Source organism: Heterocephalus glaber, unplaced genomic scaffold, assembly GCF_053883595.1.
Source record: "Heterocephalus glaber isolate CG9 unplaced genomic scaffold, H.glaber_assembly_v1.0 deba00001556, whole genome shotgun sequence".
In the NCBI taxonomy this organism is placed as follows: domain Eukaryota; kingdom Metazoa; phylum Chordata; class Mammalia; order Rodentia; family Bathyergidae; genus Heterocephalus; species Heterocephalus glaber.
This window is the reverse complement of record NW_028258347.1, coordinates 923,299-940,356: the sequence shown is the minus strand read 5'-3', so window position 1 is coordinate 940,356 and position 17,058 is coordinate 923,299. Positions and strand designations below refer to the sequence as shown.

Genomic DNA, 17,058 nt, shown 5'->3' with positions numbered 1-17,058 from the left:
GGTCCAAGTGGAGTTAGGCTGGTGTTCTGCATAAATGGAACACATTGTTGTTCCGGTCTTCAAAAAATCAAGCCTTAGAGCTGGGCATGGTGGTGCATGCATTCAGGAGGCTGAGGCAGGAGGATTGCTGTGAGTTCAAGGCCAGCCTGGGCTATACAGTGAGACCCTGTCACAAAAAAAAAAAAACAAGGAAAAAAAAAATCAAGGATTAGAGAAATTACAGCCAGATTTCCCAAACAAGCCAGCTGTGGCTGTGGTTGTGGTACCCCAGCCCAGACTGATTCAATTAGAATAATAACTTCCTTCATTTTTTTCAATTCCAGATCAAAAATAAAGTCAAGAAAGAGCTTAAATTGAGCCGGGGACAATGGCATGCACTTGTAGTCCTCTCACTCTAGAGGGTGAAGCAGGAGGATTGATGGAGGCCAGGAGGTTGAGGCCAGCCTGGGCAACACAGCAAGATCCAATATCAAAAGCAAAAACTGTTGGGAGCAATGCTACATAATTCTAGGGAAAAATCATTTGAGTAGGCCCAGTTCTCTTGCCTACAGCCCAGCTACAGAATAACTCCAGTTTGGCCTCTGATCACAACTGAGACTTCAGTGATCCAGTGATGCTGTGATTCTCCAGGACAAGAAACATCCTGGGAGAACAAACATCTGCTCAGTTCCTCGTTGTTCTTGGACTGTTAACATCTTGTTTACCCGAGAGGTACTGAACTCTCTGCAAGCCTTTTGTTACACTTTGTTTATCCCAATGTGAACTACTGAACTCTCTGCAAGTCATTTGTTAACATTTGTTTCTCCCGATGTACTGAATTCTCTGCAAGTCATTTGTTAGGAGGTACTGAATAAAAGGTGTGGTAAGCTGGGGGCTTTTGTCTTTGCCGCCCAGAGCAGCACTGATCAGACCCAAAGCTCAGCTTCTTCTCAGTGTCATTTTTCTACCTTTCCTGTAATTCACCGTGTGCTGCCGTGGCTCGCAGGAGACCAGGACTCACTGCAGAGGTTCTGGTAACATCCCCTTCCCCTGATCCCTACAAAAAACAAAGCAACAACAAAACTCACTCTACATTGTTGTAATTTTATTATTATTTTTTTGGGGGGGTACTGGGGATTGAACTTGGGTCCTTGCGCTTGCACAGCCGGCGATGAAACCACTGAGCTAAATCCCCAGCCCATAACATTGTTGTAATTCTGAGCAGTGTGGTGGCACACGTCTGTGATCACAGCACTTGGGAGGCTGAGGCAAGAGGATTGGTAAATTCAAGGCTACATTGTGAGGTTTGGTCTTGAAAAACAATAGTTTGTGAACTGTTGTAATTTTGTTCTCTAACCCAGCTCTGGCATCCTTGGCCTGGGCAACATAGCTCCCCTCTTCTGCCTGTGTCCTCATGGGGCTGTCTCCTTGTTCTCTTATAAGGTCACCCTTCACCAGATTTAGGGCCTGGTCCAAACCAGGGTGATCGAACCCCAGATCCACCACCCTTCATTACATCCTTCATTATACCTGTGGAGACCCTCTGCCAAATAAGGTTGCAGCCACAGGTACTATCCCTAAATAAACCCTGTCACCTGAGCTCCTGGCCTCACTAAGTCGAAGGGTGAAGTCATGGACAAAAAGGATTTAGGAGTTTTTATTGGAAGTTAGAAAAAGAAAAGTAGCTCTGGGTGGGTATCCAGGAGGGTTCCCATAAAGTGGGGTCCAGAAACTCTTACGAAGCTGGGCACGGGAACTGATCCGTTACCTCGTGGCCGCAGACCATGGGTGGTGCTGTGGGTTTGAAATGACCAGTTGGAACTCAGGCTCTCTAACCCAGGTACTCCGCATACAGAGTGTAAAGGAAACAGATTTTAAAGAAAAACCAGTTCCTTTGCATTTTTAAGTTCCTGAAAACTCAGGAACATAGCAGGGAAGGGATGGATTCCTTCTATGTTGCCTACAGATGTCCGTTCCTGGTCAGAGTCGAGCCCACTGCCTGTTCTTTTAGTTCCCGTCAATGTGGCTGATCACCCAGCGCTATCTCAGGTGCTGTCAGGGTTCTCTAGAGGGACAGATTTAATGTAAGATAGGATATCTAAGGACAATGGCCACCTGCAGAGTCAGGGGTGGAGGAGTGCAAAGGGCCATCTGTGCGCTGGAGATCCACGGGGTTCACTCCGAGGCCTGGAGCTCACTGTGGAGTTCTGTGCTGCACTGGAAGCCTGGAAAGCAACGGCTAAAGGTGATGGCAAAGACTGGAGCTGGTGCGAAGAAACAGAAGTGAGCATCCTCCTTTCCCTTTTATTCCACCAGGCTCCAACCTATCGGTTGGTGTCACCGCATCAGGGGCCGGGCTTCCTCTTCCCGAGTCCCTCACCAGACACAGCCAGAGCAGCGCTAAGTCTGTCAGAGGGGAATTTCCTCACTGGCCCTTTCCCTGGCGAGCTGCATGCCTGACCCAGTCAGCACACTGCCTGTTACACCTGGCCGACCGCTGAGATGCAGCCGTCGGGGAACAAGTTTTCAGAGACATCAGTAAAGGCACAAAGGGTTTATTAGGCAGAAACTTCGAAAGTTTGGATCCAAAGAAACCGTGCAGGCCCTAGAGAGGCGCTGGGCCCCAGGGCTGGGTGACTGTGGGGCCCAGGTGTCCCAGCTGTCCACAGGTCACCCTCTGGCTGGCAGGTAGGACACAGACGGTGCCTGTCTGAGGCACTGCTGCTTCTGGGGGCAGAGCCCGTGGTGAAGTCATTTACTGGGCCCATTCTCCGGGCCTCTAGGACTCTTAGGCAGTTCTTTGAGTAGTATTTCCTGGAAAGGAAGAAGCCTCAAGTAACTTTTGTCTTGAAGCTGCAGCTTTTCCTAAAGGTACAATTTGTTTGTTTTCAATTTGTTTTCTGAGACAGGATCTATGTAGTTCCAGTGGCCTTGCACTCACTAAGTAGCCCAGGCTGGCCTCGAACTTGCAGCAATCCTCCTGCCTCAGCCTCCTGAGTACTGGGATTATAGGCATGCACTGCCATGCCCTGCAAAAGTACAATTTTAAAATTCCGATTTTCCTCATCTCTTTTCTACCTGGCTTTCTTTTTTGTTTTTGGTACCGGGGATCGAACTTGGTACCTTGTGCTTGCAAGGCAGGCGGCAGAACCACTGACCTAAATCCCCAGCTCTACCTGGCTTTATTTCTGACACCCAGCCTCAGACACTGTTAGACCCCTGCAGCCTGTCCACTGCGTTTGGTAGCTATGAGAATCACAACAGACATGATGGGAAAAGCATTCAGATGCAGTAAGTACATGGACCAACTCCACATGGCAAATGTATTCATTATGGGTCGCAAACATGTACTAGTGAAAATAAAACTTTTTTTAAAATTTAAAATACAACTGACAAGCCAGGTGTGGTGGCACATGCCTATAATCCCCGCACACAGGAGGCTGAGCCAGGAGGATCACAGCAGGTTCGTTGTCAGCCCAGGGTACCTAGTGGGTTCAAGGCCAGCCTGAGCATAGCTAGACCGAGCCTCAAAAACCAAAACCAAAAAACCCAGGTATTTGCTGACCATTAACACCAAAAGATTACTTAGGATCTAGTTCTAGAAAATTCTCACAAGTCAAAATATTTTGGAGTCACAAGTCCCTGATAAAAGGGCCTGGATTTCCTGTCCCTTGCTAACCTGGTCAGGGCAGCACCGGGTGGGATTTGGGGTGGGGGCGGCAGCAGGTGGCTGGTCCAGTTTCTGCGCAGTACACCCACTCCAAGCTGCTGTTTTTAAACAGTCGCTGCTTGTTTTCACAGGGTCACTGCCAAGGTCACCCAGGAGGACTCTGACAGCGCCAGCCCACACATGGCCACAGCCTCTTGGTGGCGCTCCCTGTCACCTGCAGCACTCTTGTGTCTTCGGGGGCCCCGAATCCAAGGGTAGAGCGTTGTCCCCATGCTCTGGGCTCCACCAGCCTCTGGGCTCCTCCAGCCGGGCTGCTCCGGCCCTGCTCAAATCCTCAGCCCTCACCGCCTCGGCGCAAGTGCCCCGGCCCCCAAGGGCCTTCTCGGTGAGACCCTGTCTCAAACACACGCTAAGAGATAAAATGTGACTTCTAATCCTAGGACTCTGAGGTTGGGTCAAGTTTTTTTGAAGGAAACAAAAAGCACTAATCTTCTTTGGGGAAGAGATAGTAGGACACTTGTAAAATACAATTGTTGGATGAAATAGAAATTAATTCAGCCACTTTGGAAATCAGTAGTGTTTAGTGAAGTTGAATATGTTCACATCCTGTATTCCAGCTGTTTTACTTCTGGATACTGTACACAGCCATATAAATGTGAATATAGGTCCAGCAGACACTTGTCCAGAAATGTTCCTAACAGGTTTAATTACAGTCAAAACCAGGAAGCAAGCTGAATGTCCATCAACCACAATAGATTAATAAATTCGGAATATGCATATCGTGGACTAGTATACAGCGAGGAAGACGAAGACGCTACTGGTACGTGCAACATGGTGACTTTCCAAGCATAGCTGTGAGCAGAACCCAGACAAGCTTAGGATGTAGCCCAGTGGCAGAGCACTTCCCTCACACGTACAAGGCCCTGGGGTCAATCCTCAGCACCACACACACACACACACACACACAGTAAAAACATGCCAGACACACATGAATACACTGCATGAGTCCATATAAAGTTCAAAACTGGCTGGGCACGGTGGCGCCTGGGAGGCCGAAGTAGGAGGATCACAAGTTCAAGCCCAGCCTGGGCCACTCAGTGAGACCCTGTCTCCAGTGAAAAATTCTGGGGTGTAACTCAGGGTACAATGCACCTGCAGAAGGACAGTGCCAAGCCAGTGTCCCCGTGGGGGACAGAGCTTCCCGTCCAGGCCACCCAGCCACCTGTGGCTCCTGACCCAGGCTCAGAGTAAGGTGGCTCTCACACCAAACTGTTAAACATCTGTCATCTCAGTGCTCGGGAAGCTGATGCAGGAGGGTTTCTGTGCATTTGGAGTCAGCCTGGGCTCCCTAGTGAGACCCCGGGGACAACTTGGACTACTTAGGGAGTCTCAAAACAGACACGCAAACAAAAAGGAGAAACATCGCAGAGTGCCCGCGGGGGACCTGCCCCGGTTCTTCCCAGAGGCTGGGTCTGGAAGGAAGTCCGAGGACGGAGGACGTGGCGCGAAGGAGGAGCCACTGCCTGGCATGAGGTACTCAGACGGCCCCGGAAGGGCTGAAAGGAGTCTTCAGGGAGACCGCTGGTTTGGGAAAGTCTGTCTTGAAGAGCCGGGCTGGGTGCGAACGGTGGGGCGGGGAGAGGCTGAGCGTCCGACACGATGTCACAGCGCATGCGCCGCCCTCCCGCCATCTTCAGCTCCCGGCGGAGCAGCGTAAAGGGTTTTTGCTTTGTATGGGTCAGTTTCATTTTTGATCATTTTTGTTTTGAGACAGGGTCTCACTGTGTAGTCCAGGCTGGTCTCAAACTCACTATGAAGCCCAGGCTGGTCTCGAACTTGCGAGATGTTCCTGCCTCGGCCTCGGGAGTGGTTTGGTGGTTGGTTTTTTTTTTTTTTGGTACCAGGGATCGAATCCGGGTCCTTGGGCTTGCCAGACAGGTGGCGGAACCACTGAGCTCAATCCCCGCCCTGGTTTGGTCTTTTGAGACAGGGTCTTGTTACATTCCCCAGGCTGGCCTCGAACTTACTTCCTCAGCCTCCCAAATGCTGGGATTACAGGCATGCACCACCACCCCGGCCTTCATTTTTTTTTTTTAAAAGACAGGGTTTCGCTATGTAGCCCAGGCTGGCCTCGAACTCATGGGAATCCTCCTGCCTCAGCCTCCTGAGTGCTGGGACTACAGGTGTGCACCTTCACTCCCGGCTTCATATTTTAATATAAAAAGAATCTCTTACAAATTAGTAGGAAACTCAACCCAACTGAAAACCTGAATAAGCAATTTGCAGAAAAAGAAACACAAACGGCTTTCAAAAATGAAAAATGATTAAACTAGGCAACTGTGAAGGTGGAAAAACAAGCTGTATAGAAAATGCAACGTGAGACCCAACCCGGGTCAGCAACACACGATATTTATGTAATAGTGAACCCCAAATACCTCTGCTTCCCGAGCTACCCAGACCACGAACTGAGGATGTTCTACCACTTGATCTGGGGCTCCCCTGTGTGCAGCACTGGGATGGAACCCAGGGCCTTCACAATAAGCTTTGTCCCCAGGCTTTTTATCTTCTTTGAGGGAGGGTCTAAGTCCCCAGGCTGCTCAGGCCGGGTTCCAAATTGGGACTCTTCTGCCTCAGCCTCCCAGAGTACTGGGATCACAGGCTTGGGTCAGGGTCACTCTGCCTGGCAGGTGGGGACTGCTGGCAGCTGTCTCCTCCAGATGCAGTCGGACCGTGGAGAGCCAGGCCCCAGGTACCCCATCCTGGATGCTCCGGTGGCTCTGTGTTTCCAGCTGTGCGTCCTCCCGAACTCCAGGAACACCTGCCCCTCTCTGCGGAGCTGCTTTTCTTTGTTTCTTTGAGACAGGGTCTCACTGTGTCTAGACTAGCCTCAAACTCACAGTGATCCTCCTGCCTTAGCCTCCTGTGTTGGGATCACAGAGGTGCGCCACCAGGCCCAGCTGAAGAGTCTCTTCAGTACCCCCGGCTGGGCCTAAATGGGGACAAATCCCCCCAGTCTAGCACTGAGACGCCCAGCACGGTGACCCTTTTCAGCCTGACCCCCAGCTCCGTCCCCTGCAGCTCCCGGGAATTCCTGGGCCTCTGTGTTCCAGACCAGTGGAGGCAGAGGCAGGAAGAACGGCTTTGCAGGGGCGTCCCATCTGCAGCCCTGCCTGGTGTCTGCAATCTCTGGAGAGCACGGGGGCCCTCTGCACTCATTGTTCCCCGCAGTCTTCCGTGGGTCCCAACCCCTGTGCTACCTGGGAACCTGTTACACCTCTTATGAAAGGAGATGGTTACACAATCACACCCCGATGTTGTCAGGCGGGGGTGCAGGGGTGCCTGTGATACCCTCATGCATCGTGAAGGGGAGGCTGAAGGGAGCTCACAGCTGATAAATCAAGAAGGAGCAGCTGGGCGTGGTATCATCCCAGCACTCAGGAGGCTGAGGCAGGAGGATCACTGTGAGTTTGAGGCCACCCTGGGCTATACAGCGAGATCCTGTCTCAAAAAACCAAAACAGATGGAGTCTGAAGCCTGAGAAACCTGTATGTTAACAGTAACTAGAATTTTTCATCTCAACAAATACCGAAATTAGTACCAAAAGTGCTGTTTAAAAAAAAGAATCATGCCAGGTGTGGTGGCACATACGTGTAACCCCAGTACTTAGAGCCTGAGGCAGAACTGCTGTGAGTTCAAGGCCAAGCCTGGGCTACATATTGAGACCCTGTCTTAAAAAAACCCTAAGTAAATAAAGAACAAAACACTAAAAGCTGTGTCGTTCAGAATTGGTCAGCAGGAAGCAGATGTGGGAAGATATAGGGCTGGCAGCCCTGTAATATGGTGACAACAGTTGTCACCTGTGTGTTCTGAATTTGTGGTTCTGCAGAAGAAACTAGAAAACAGTGCAGGAGCCTGGGCATGGGGCTGAGAGAGGTTCAGAGACTCAGGGCTGCCCAGAGGGGGAAAATCCAACTTTTGTTAGATTCTGCTCTGGAAAATAGGAAAATGAGCAAGGTTTTGGGCAACAAATCCCCAGGGAGAGAGCCAGGAGTGGTAGCACATGCCTCTAATCCCAGCACTAAGGAGACTGAGGCAGGAGGATTGCTGTGAGTTCAAGGCCAGCCTGGGCTACACAGTGAGTTCAAGGCCAACTAGAACAAATAGCAAGATCCTGTCTCAAAAAAACAAAAAACAAAACAAAACAAAAAGATATGCTGCGCATATACCAACTCCCCACATAGGAAGAGATGGAGGGGGAGAAGAGAGGGAAGAAAAAGGACTTCAGATGTATTACGTGCGTGGACCAACTCCCCATGAGGAATGCAATCATGTACTGCAGACATGGACTCATAAAATATAAACAGTGAAGCCAGGCGTGGTGGTCATTCCAGCACTCAGGAGGCTGAGGCAGGAGGATTGCTGTGAATTTGAGGCTTTGAATTTTTAATGACTACTTCATTAGACAAAAATATACAATTTTACAGATCACTATGAGGTCATTCACTGCAAGCAGCTCCTGGAGAAAAGTGCACCATGTTACAGCTAGTGTTTATTGCCAATCCTGACAAGCAGTGGCGATGCTGTTTCCTCTTTGTGTCGGGTCGCACCTCACAGCCATGCTGAAGGGACCAGGAGACCCAGGAAGGAGGACAGCACGTCTTCACACAGAGAAAGCTGAGAACACCGATGGGGAGGTCACAGGAGATGCAATCAAGAAACTAGGAAAGAAGAGTAAAACAAGGTTTTTCAGGGGCAGGGGAAAATGCCTTTGACATTCTCAGTAGCAACTCAGGAAATAGTTTTCTAGGTTGTAGATGCAGCCTACTCAAAAGTGAGCTCCAAAGAAGTCTGCAGACTTCTAAAAAGTACCACTTATACCAGCTAAGGTCATGAGTTTGCCATGTGCCAGATTCTCCAATCTCCAATGGCCTCTGCGTCTCTCTGAGAAAAATGTATGCACTCTCTTTCCTAGCTCACCTGGAGTGGAGCATTAGTGTGGAGATTTTTGGCAGAGGAAAGACTGCATTTTGACTGTATGTGTTAAACTGGAGTTTGAGGCCAGCCTGGGCTATGTACTGAGATCCTGTTTCAGCTCCCCCATCCCGAAAGAGAAAGAAAAAAGAAATCAAAAGATGAACTAATGGACTAACTACAATTCACCGAAGTCGGGCTGGCGCTGCATAGCTGTCATCCCAGTGCTCTGGGAGACTGACGCAGGGGGATCGCAAGCTCAAGCCAGCGTGGGCAATGTAGTAAGACTTTGTAGCAAAATAAACAAAATTTTCTTAAAGGCCAGGGGTGGAGCTCAGTGTGAAGGCCCTGAGTTCAGTCCCCAGCACCACTAAGATGAGACTTATCAGAACTAAAGGCCCAGAAAGAGCTCTGCTTTATAAATCAAGCAAATAACTAAAAAATGTTAATTCTCTGACTGCATTGTATTTTGGAAGGTTATCGAAGTTGCTGATTAAGGATAAAGAAACAATTTGAATTTCAGAGCCCTTTCCTGATGTTACATCATCTGAAGTGGGATGGGGTGAGGTGATCATTTTGCACTGATAGAAAACAGGGTCAGGAAAATCTAGGAAGAAAATTTAGAATCAATGCAAATCAATTGACTTTATAATTCATGAGTTAATTATTGTTAAAGGTAGAAATATCTGCTATGCAACCCTGGCATCTAGATGGAAAGGAACATGACGCCAAGTAGGGAGGGTTGATTTTTGACAATTTATAAGCACTTAAATCAGAATCTTTTGCTGTAAGTATACAGTTTTTGAGGAATTATTTTAGCCAATATCCCACGACAGGAAATGCAGATTAGACTGGCATTGAAGAGAAACGCCCCTCGGAACTGAAAGTGTAAATAAGGATTAAAATGAATAATTGATAGCGTGAAATAGGAAGAAAAGGTCCAAAGGGGCAGGGGAGGGGGAGGGGTAGGAGAAAGGAAAGAAGGGAAAGGAAAAAATGGAAACAGTCTTTGTAAATAGGGAGGGGTGGCGAGGTGAAGGGAGGGCAGGGGAAGGGGGAAAAATAAGAACTAAGAGAGATTACCTAAAGGTGCAGGATCCCAATGAGGGATGTAACTGTATTTATACCTAAAACGTACCAATAAAAGAATTTAAGAGGGAAAAAAAAAAGCGCCCTGCACCCAGAGTAAGGGAGGCGCCGGCCTAGGCACAGAAACCAACCGGAAGCAGGCAGGCGGGGTCAGAGGGAGCGGAAATTCCAGCGCGCAGCTGTTGGGATTTGGGGACGCGGGTGGAGGCGCTTTTCAAACACTTTATGAATACTGGGATTTTGTTACACTTTTATTAGTACGTATTTGCAGTACATAATGATTACATTCATCACTGTCCCTCTATTAGTGCATGTTGCAGTACAGGTCCCTAACATCTTCATGCTTATTTTGGTACTGGGGATTGAACTCCGGACCTCGCGCTTGCATGGCAGGCGCAGTTCCACCGAGCTAAATCCGGGCCGTCTTCATTCTTTTCCCATCACCTTCCTCACTCTCCTTCCCTCTCCACCTCTTGGTTCCTTTCCCATCTGCAAAACCTAACTCCCTATTTCCTATTATCTTTTATTTTGTTCATGTTTGGGGTTTCTCATGCAAGAGAGCCATGTGATAATAAAGCTCATGTGCCTGAGTTATTTCACTTAACATTATGGTCTCGAGGTGCATTCATTTTCCCACAGATGACTTCCTTATGGCACAGTAGTACTCCACTGTGTGTAAATACGTTTTCTTTATCCATTCATCTGTCAGTGGACACATGGGCTGCTTCCAAGACTGTGATTCTTTTAATCCAGCAAACAATTCACTATGAAGTGCCAGGTAATCTATGTAAAATCACTGTTACACCTCAGGAACTCAGTGAAGTAGGCACAACCATCTTTGTGTATTGACGAGGAAATGGAGGTTTATAGAGGTTAGGAGGCTGTTGAAGGTCACTTCCTTAAGTAGCAAAATATCTCATAAAAAATAAACAAGCCAAGTGATAAACAGGCCACAATGACCTAGCAAGCTATTGTTTAATTATAGCTGTGTGAATAAGGTCATGTTTTCTTTTCTTTTTTTTGAGTCTGGGTCTCTCTTTGTAGTTCTGGCTGTCCTTGAACTCACTACATAGCCCAGGCTGGCCTCAAACTCTCAGTGATCCTCCTGTCTCAGCCTCTGGAGTGCTGGGATTACAGGTGTGTGTCGCCAGGCCCATCTCCTTTTTCAGGTTCGTTTTAACCATACTGTCTCCCCACCCAGAACCCCGTACCAGGGCTCAAACTCAGGACCTTACGCTTGCCAGGCAGGTGCAGTGCCACTAAGCTACCTCCCCAGCCTGAGGTTCATTTTATATCATATTTTTTTTGGGGGGGGTACTGGGAATCAAACCAGGACCTTGTGCTGGCAAGGTGGGTGGTGGAACCACTGAGGTAAATCCCTGGCCCCCGAGGTTCATTTTAAATAAAATACATTTTTTAAAACTCTACAGTAATTGCTTCTACTGAGGCTGTGTTTCATCCTCATTTTCTCTTGATTGCGTTCTGCAGTGGGCACAGATCCCAGGGCCTCACACATGCTAAGCATGTTCTGCCACGTACTCTCTCCAGGCCCAGCCCACGGCTTAGATTCACAGGAGTTGAGGACACAGCCTCTTACAAGTTTTTTTTTTTTTTTTTTTTTTTTGAGACAGGGTCTCGATATAGCCCAGGCTGGGCTCAAACCCACGGTGACCCTTCTGCCTCAGCCTCCCGAGTGCTGGATCACAGGGGTGCCCACCACAGCGGGCTGCACTTACTTGCTTACCTTCCCTCCTTGTGTACCAGAGGAGAATAAAGAGGAGGAAAGGAAGGGAAGATAAGCGTGCGGGCTTTTCCTCTTCTCCCTGACATCGCTTCCCCACACTGTGGACAGCGGACGGGAGGACTCGCATCCTTCGAGGTTGCTTCCGTCGCCCCATGTCTGAAGGCGACACTCCTCACAATGCCTGGTGTCCCTGCTTGGGAGTCACAGCCGTGCTGGGCCAAGGTCCCTGTCACACTGGTACGCTGCAGTTTCTTTTCCAGTCCATGGCTACAGCCCCAACGGTGGCACCTGTGACACCGCCGGTCTATCCTGTGCCCTGTCATTGCCTTTCTGTGAAACCTGCTGCCCATTTCTGGTCACAGGGCGGCAGGTTGGTCCACTGTCACTGCTGTTTCTGAGCTCACTGCAGCAGCATGAGCAGGTGCTGGTAACAAGGCATGGTACCGCCCACAGGACAGACGGAGGAGGCGCTCAAGAACCTCGGCCAACAGATAACACACGGTCTGGAGGGTTCCATTCACACCAGTCAACAGTCACTAAATAAATACCTGAGCCGCTGCAGTGGTGCATGCCTGAGCTCCCAGCAATCAGGAGGCTGAGGCAGCAGGATCTCTAAGTTCAAGGGAGTCCTAAACTACACAGCAAGACCCTGCCTCAAAAAAAAACCAAACAAATCAGGAGGATGAGGAGCAGCAGCAGCAATAGCAGCAGCTGAGAGGAACCAGGGGTCAGGTCGCTCACTGCAGACCTGAAACTAGATCCTTGGGGTGCTTCACCACAGCCTTCCTAACTTTACACAGGGAACAGGTGCCTGGAGGAGGCACCTTTGGGGCAGTCTATGGGAGTGTTTCATTTTCTTTACTACTTAATTTTTATTGCATGCTTGTGGTCCCAGCACCCAGGTGGCTGAGGTGGGAGGGTCGCTGCAAGTTTGAGGCCCGTGTAGACTTCACAGGGAGATCCTATTTCAAAAGACAAAAAAACCAAAACTCAGTGGAACCAAGTTGTGGACTTTCAGAGAACAGGGCCAGTGTGGCCTGGCAACCAGGGCAGCCCCGGCGGGCTCGTCCTGCCTGTACCTGGGCCCTTCCTGTGCCTCCAAGTGGAGGTGTTGCTCCAACAAACCCACCCTCTGCTTCACTCTGTGTCCCTTCAGAGCCACCTTCCGAAGGATGGGGAGGGACGCAGGCTCTGTCTAGCTGACTTCCACCTCAGCGTCACATAGGATTGCTGTTTCCGTAGCAGGGTCAAATACTATTCTGTGGGGTTCAACTTCCTCCTTCTCCCCGCCTCCTTTTTTGAGTCAGGGTCTCAATACTTAGTCCAGTTTGGCCTTGAACTCACTATGTAGGCTGGGCTGGCCTAGAACTCACAGCAACCCCTCTGCCTCAGCCTCCCTAGTGCTGGGATTACAGGTGTATGCCACCATACACTGGCGTGGCCTCAGAATTTTATTTTTGCCTCAATATTTTTATGAGATTGACTTAATTTTATTTGCTGTATTGGGGACTGAACCCAGGGCCTTTGCACTGAGCTATATCTGTACTTTTGTTTCTCTTGAGACACAGTTTCACTGAGTTGCCCAGCCTGGGCTTGAACTGGTGATTCTCCTGTGTCAGCCTCCCAGTGCTGGGATTTCAGGTGTCGCTCACCATGACCGGACTATTTTTTCTTGAATGTGGAATGAACAGTTCTTACCAGGCTACGACTGAGCATCTGCAAGTCACCAAGACCACTCGTTTCCCCATCTTCTTCCAGGGCCACGCACTCATTCTTCCTGACATTTGGCTGGCCTCACCCCTTTCCCCCCTTTCCTTCCTGAGGGGGCTATGCTTCCCACCCATCTCCTAAGCCAGGTGCCCGAAGCAAGGGCCTGCTCATTCAAGTACAAAATTCGGACCAGAGAGATCACCCGGCTTTTGCTGTGTGTTTTGGACACCTAGCTTTTGTTTTGTTTGTGTTGTCCAGGCTGGCCTTGAACTCATAGTGATCTTTCTTGCCTCAGCCTCTCAAGTACTGGGATTACACTTGCACACCCCATGCCTGGATCATTTTTTCTTTTTTTCGGTACCAGGGATTGAACTTGGGACCTTGGGCTTTCGAGGCAGGCGGCAGAACCACTGAGCTACATCCCCGCCCCCCCCCCTTTTTTCTGTTTAAAAATGTCCTAATTTTACTTTTATTCTTGAAACCCTTTTGCTTTCATTGTTGTTCAGATGTACAAAATCTAGTTGTATGTGTCATCTTGAAACTCTTGGGCACCAGGTGTGGTGGCGCATGCCTGTCAATCCCAGCACTCAGGAGGCTGAGGCAAGAGCATCTCTGTGAGTTCAAGGCTAGCCTGGGCTACAAAGCAAGACCCTGCCTTAAAAAAAAAAAAAAGGACCAGGGATTTAGCTCAGTGGTTTCGCCGACTGCTGCACAAGTGCAAGGACCCGAGTTCGATCCCCAGCAACCCCCCCCCCAAAGATCAGTGGAAAAAAAAAAGAAACTCTTGGGGCTCCTCTTTGGCTGTGGGAGTATGATCCACCCCCAAGAGGGGAAGTATGAAGCGTGGAGGGCTTAACACCCAGGGGGACCCCTACTCCTGCAAGGCGAGGCGCAGCAGGAATAAACACCCAGCTCGAGGGCCTCAGCTGGCTGATTGTGGAGCACATCCCACATGGGCTCCGGAGGGCTGGGGGCCAAGTTCCTGGGGCCGAGATGACAGAACACTCACCAGACATCTGCTCTTGGGTTTTCTCCATTCCCTGTATTTCTTTCTTAACTTCCATGTGGTGCTTCCTGCTATCTTCATCTCTCTCTCTCTTCTTTCTGTTGTTTTGAGTCAGGGTCTCACTCTGTAGTCCAGGCTGGCCTTGAATTCACTGTGATCCTCCTGCATCGGCCTCTGGTGATGGGATGACAGGTGTGCACCACCACGCCCAGCTCCCTGCATCGTTTTCTAGACAGACTATTCACAGCCAGAGGCTAGTCTCCAGGTCCGCTTTTGGGAAAAGTAGGCTATGTTTAAGGGGTGGCTGCTTCAGGGATATAGCCCTTCAGGGCTCTACACAAAAGAGGGGTTCACTGGGGCTCCTCGCTGCACTGAGGAGTCTTGGACATTGATTTTTTTTTCTCTTAGCTCTGAGGCTGTGAGAGGAACTGCTCAACCTTGGGCGTCTCAGAGTATCTTTGTGCCCGGTGCCCAGCCCTGGGGACAAAGGGTCTGTCGCACAACACAGGACTTTGCTCCCCAGCTCAGCAGGTCTGTGGGCTCCAGCGGGGACGGCGGCAACATTTCCTTCACTCTCTTGGGACTTTGAGCAAATGCAGAAATGCTTTGTCCAACCTTTCTAGTTATCCTCAAAGGGAGAATTCATCCAAATTACAAAGTCCCCCAGCTTTGTTTTTAACCATATATACTGTGTGTGTACAGTTAAGGCTTCTCCACTGAGCTATATCCCCACCCCTTTTGTTTCAAGAGAAGTTCTTGCTACCACGATTCACCAAGTTACCAAGGCGGGGGTTAAACTTGCAATCATGCCTCAATTTCCTAGAGTGCTGGGCACACAGGTGCGTGCCACCAAGTCTGGCTTATATATGTATTTATGGATATGTACTTAATATAGATACATATACAGAAATTTAAATTTTTTCCTACTGCTGAGGTTCAAATCCAAGGCCTAGGGCATGCTATGCAAGTGCTCTACCACTGAGCTAACACCTTGTATATCTTTTATTTTATTAGGAGACTGGTTCTTGCTGTGTACTCCAGGCTGGTCCTAAACACTTTGGGGTCAAAGTGAGGATGGCAGCAGTGGCCTCTTGCCAAGTGATCCTCCTGCCTCAGCCTCTCAAGTAGCTGGGACTACAGAGGTGTGCCTTTCCCAGGGAAGCACCAACCTGACTTTTCCAGGAATGTCTGCCTGAACCCTGGTTATTTCCATCCATGGCTCTACTTCCCTAAGGGCAGGGCGTGGTCTGCTCAGGAAATCTACAAGGAAACCTTCAGGTACTCTGCTTGCTGAGAATCATGGTGAAAGCTCAGCCTGAGGAACCTCTCACAATCTATTGGTTGGGTTCCCTCCTCCTTTGGCTTGGTAGCACTCCTTGCATTTATCACATTTTTACTACAGTAGCTGGGCTACTCAGGAAAGAATCCGGCAGTGTGTCAGGTGACCTGCGTTTTAGTCTCAGCTGCAGCACCTACCTAAGTAAGCCAGAGAGTCTGCATCTGCACAATGGGAATAACTACTTATCCCATAGTGTGATCTGAGCATTATTATTTTGGGGCTTTTTGGAGACAGAGTCTTGCTACGTAGCCCAGGCTTGTCTCGAACTCACTGTGACCCTCCTGCTTCAGCTTCAGTGTACTCCCACGTCTGGCCTGAGTACTATGACACAGGCGTCAAAGCAGAAGACAGTCAACACTTGACGTTTGAAACTTCCCATTTGCCAAGCTTCCGAGTATATAAACTGCTCTAAATGCTTGGCCTCCGTTATCTTGTTGCTTTATTTTACTTGACATACCGTACTTTAGACCCCACGAAGACCTTGTGCGGATCCATTACTATGCAATATTTAATTAAAAAAATTTTTTTTTGGTACCGGGGATTGAACTCGGGATCTTGCGCTTGTGAGGCAGGCGGCGGAACCACTGAGCTAAATCCCCGGCCCAACTATAGAACATTTAGCAAACAAACAAAAAAGATGTAGCGACCACAAATATTAGGATCACTGACTCTAGCACAAAACACGGTAGCCCTGCAGTCACTTTTTAGTCTGAACGAATCCGGGGCGATGCTGGAGCGCGCGCGGCACGACCTTTTACTAGTGTTCCCTTAGCTGTCTCGTGCGGAACTCGATCTGTCCTGCGTTACCAGTAATTTTTCACGCGCTTTGCGCATAAGAACTTGCTAAGCAGAAATGTGTGGCATCAGCAGAGGAAAGCACTTTTCCTCGTTTAAGAACCTTCAGCCCAGCCCGATTTAAGGACCACCTACCGGGACTGGTGAGAAGCTCAAGTTTACAGTCCTGGCTTTGAAGAGGACTTGGTTTCTGAAGGGGGCATAAAGACCTCTAAGAAGGAATCTATGCACTGGTTCCTCAGCAGATATTAGGCCGGTGACTCCATTTAAGTGATCCTACTCACTGATCAACTCAAGCAGCTCTGCAGAGCAGGAAAACAGCTTTTCGTTTAGCAACCACAAAAACGACACGAGCCGCTCCACTGAGGAAATTAGTGGAAATTTCCGCACTTCGTCCTCGACAGGTCTGTGGCGGGACGCGGGGGGGGGTGGGGGCTGGGGGACCCGGCGATCACAGAAGTCGCCGCGGTCGCTTCAGGTCCCGGTCTCGCCCGCGGGGAGGCCCTTACGTAACGCCCGGGCCTTTCCCGTTCTTCAGCTGAACAGGCTTCGCTCGAAAGGCAGCCGCGGGGAAGGCCGGGAGCACGGAGAGCCCTGCGGGTCCGCCGCGCGACAGGGCAGCCCGGGGACATCCGGGGGCACCCGGAGTGGCCCCACCTCACGCCAGCCAGCGAGGCGACCCCGCGCCTCCCGCCGGCGGGCTGCCTCGCCCCGCCTGCGCGAACACGTGCTCTCCGGAACTCTCGCGCACCGCG

At 49.8% G+C, this 17,058-nt stretch overlaps 1 long non-coding RNA gene across 1 annotated transcript; it reads right to left on the bottom strand.

The window, feature by feature from the left end:
• Positions 1–8,071: 8,071 nt before the first annotated feature.
• Positions 8,072–17,016, bottom strand: LOC101720426 (uncharacterized). The gene is made up of 2 exons (XR_001183849.3): positions 14,173–17,016; positions 8,072–8,367 (listed from the first exon to the last, which is right to left on the bottom strand). It is a non-coding gene; the product is annotated as an uncharacterized LOC101720426 (long non-coding RNA).
• Positions 17,017–17,058: the final 42 nt, after the last annotated feature.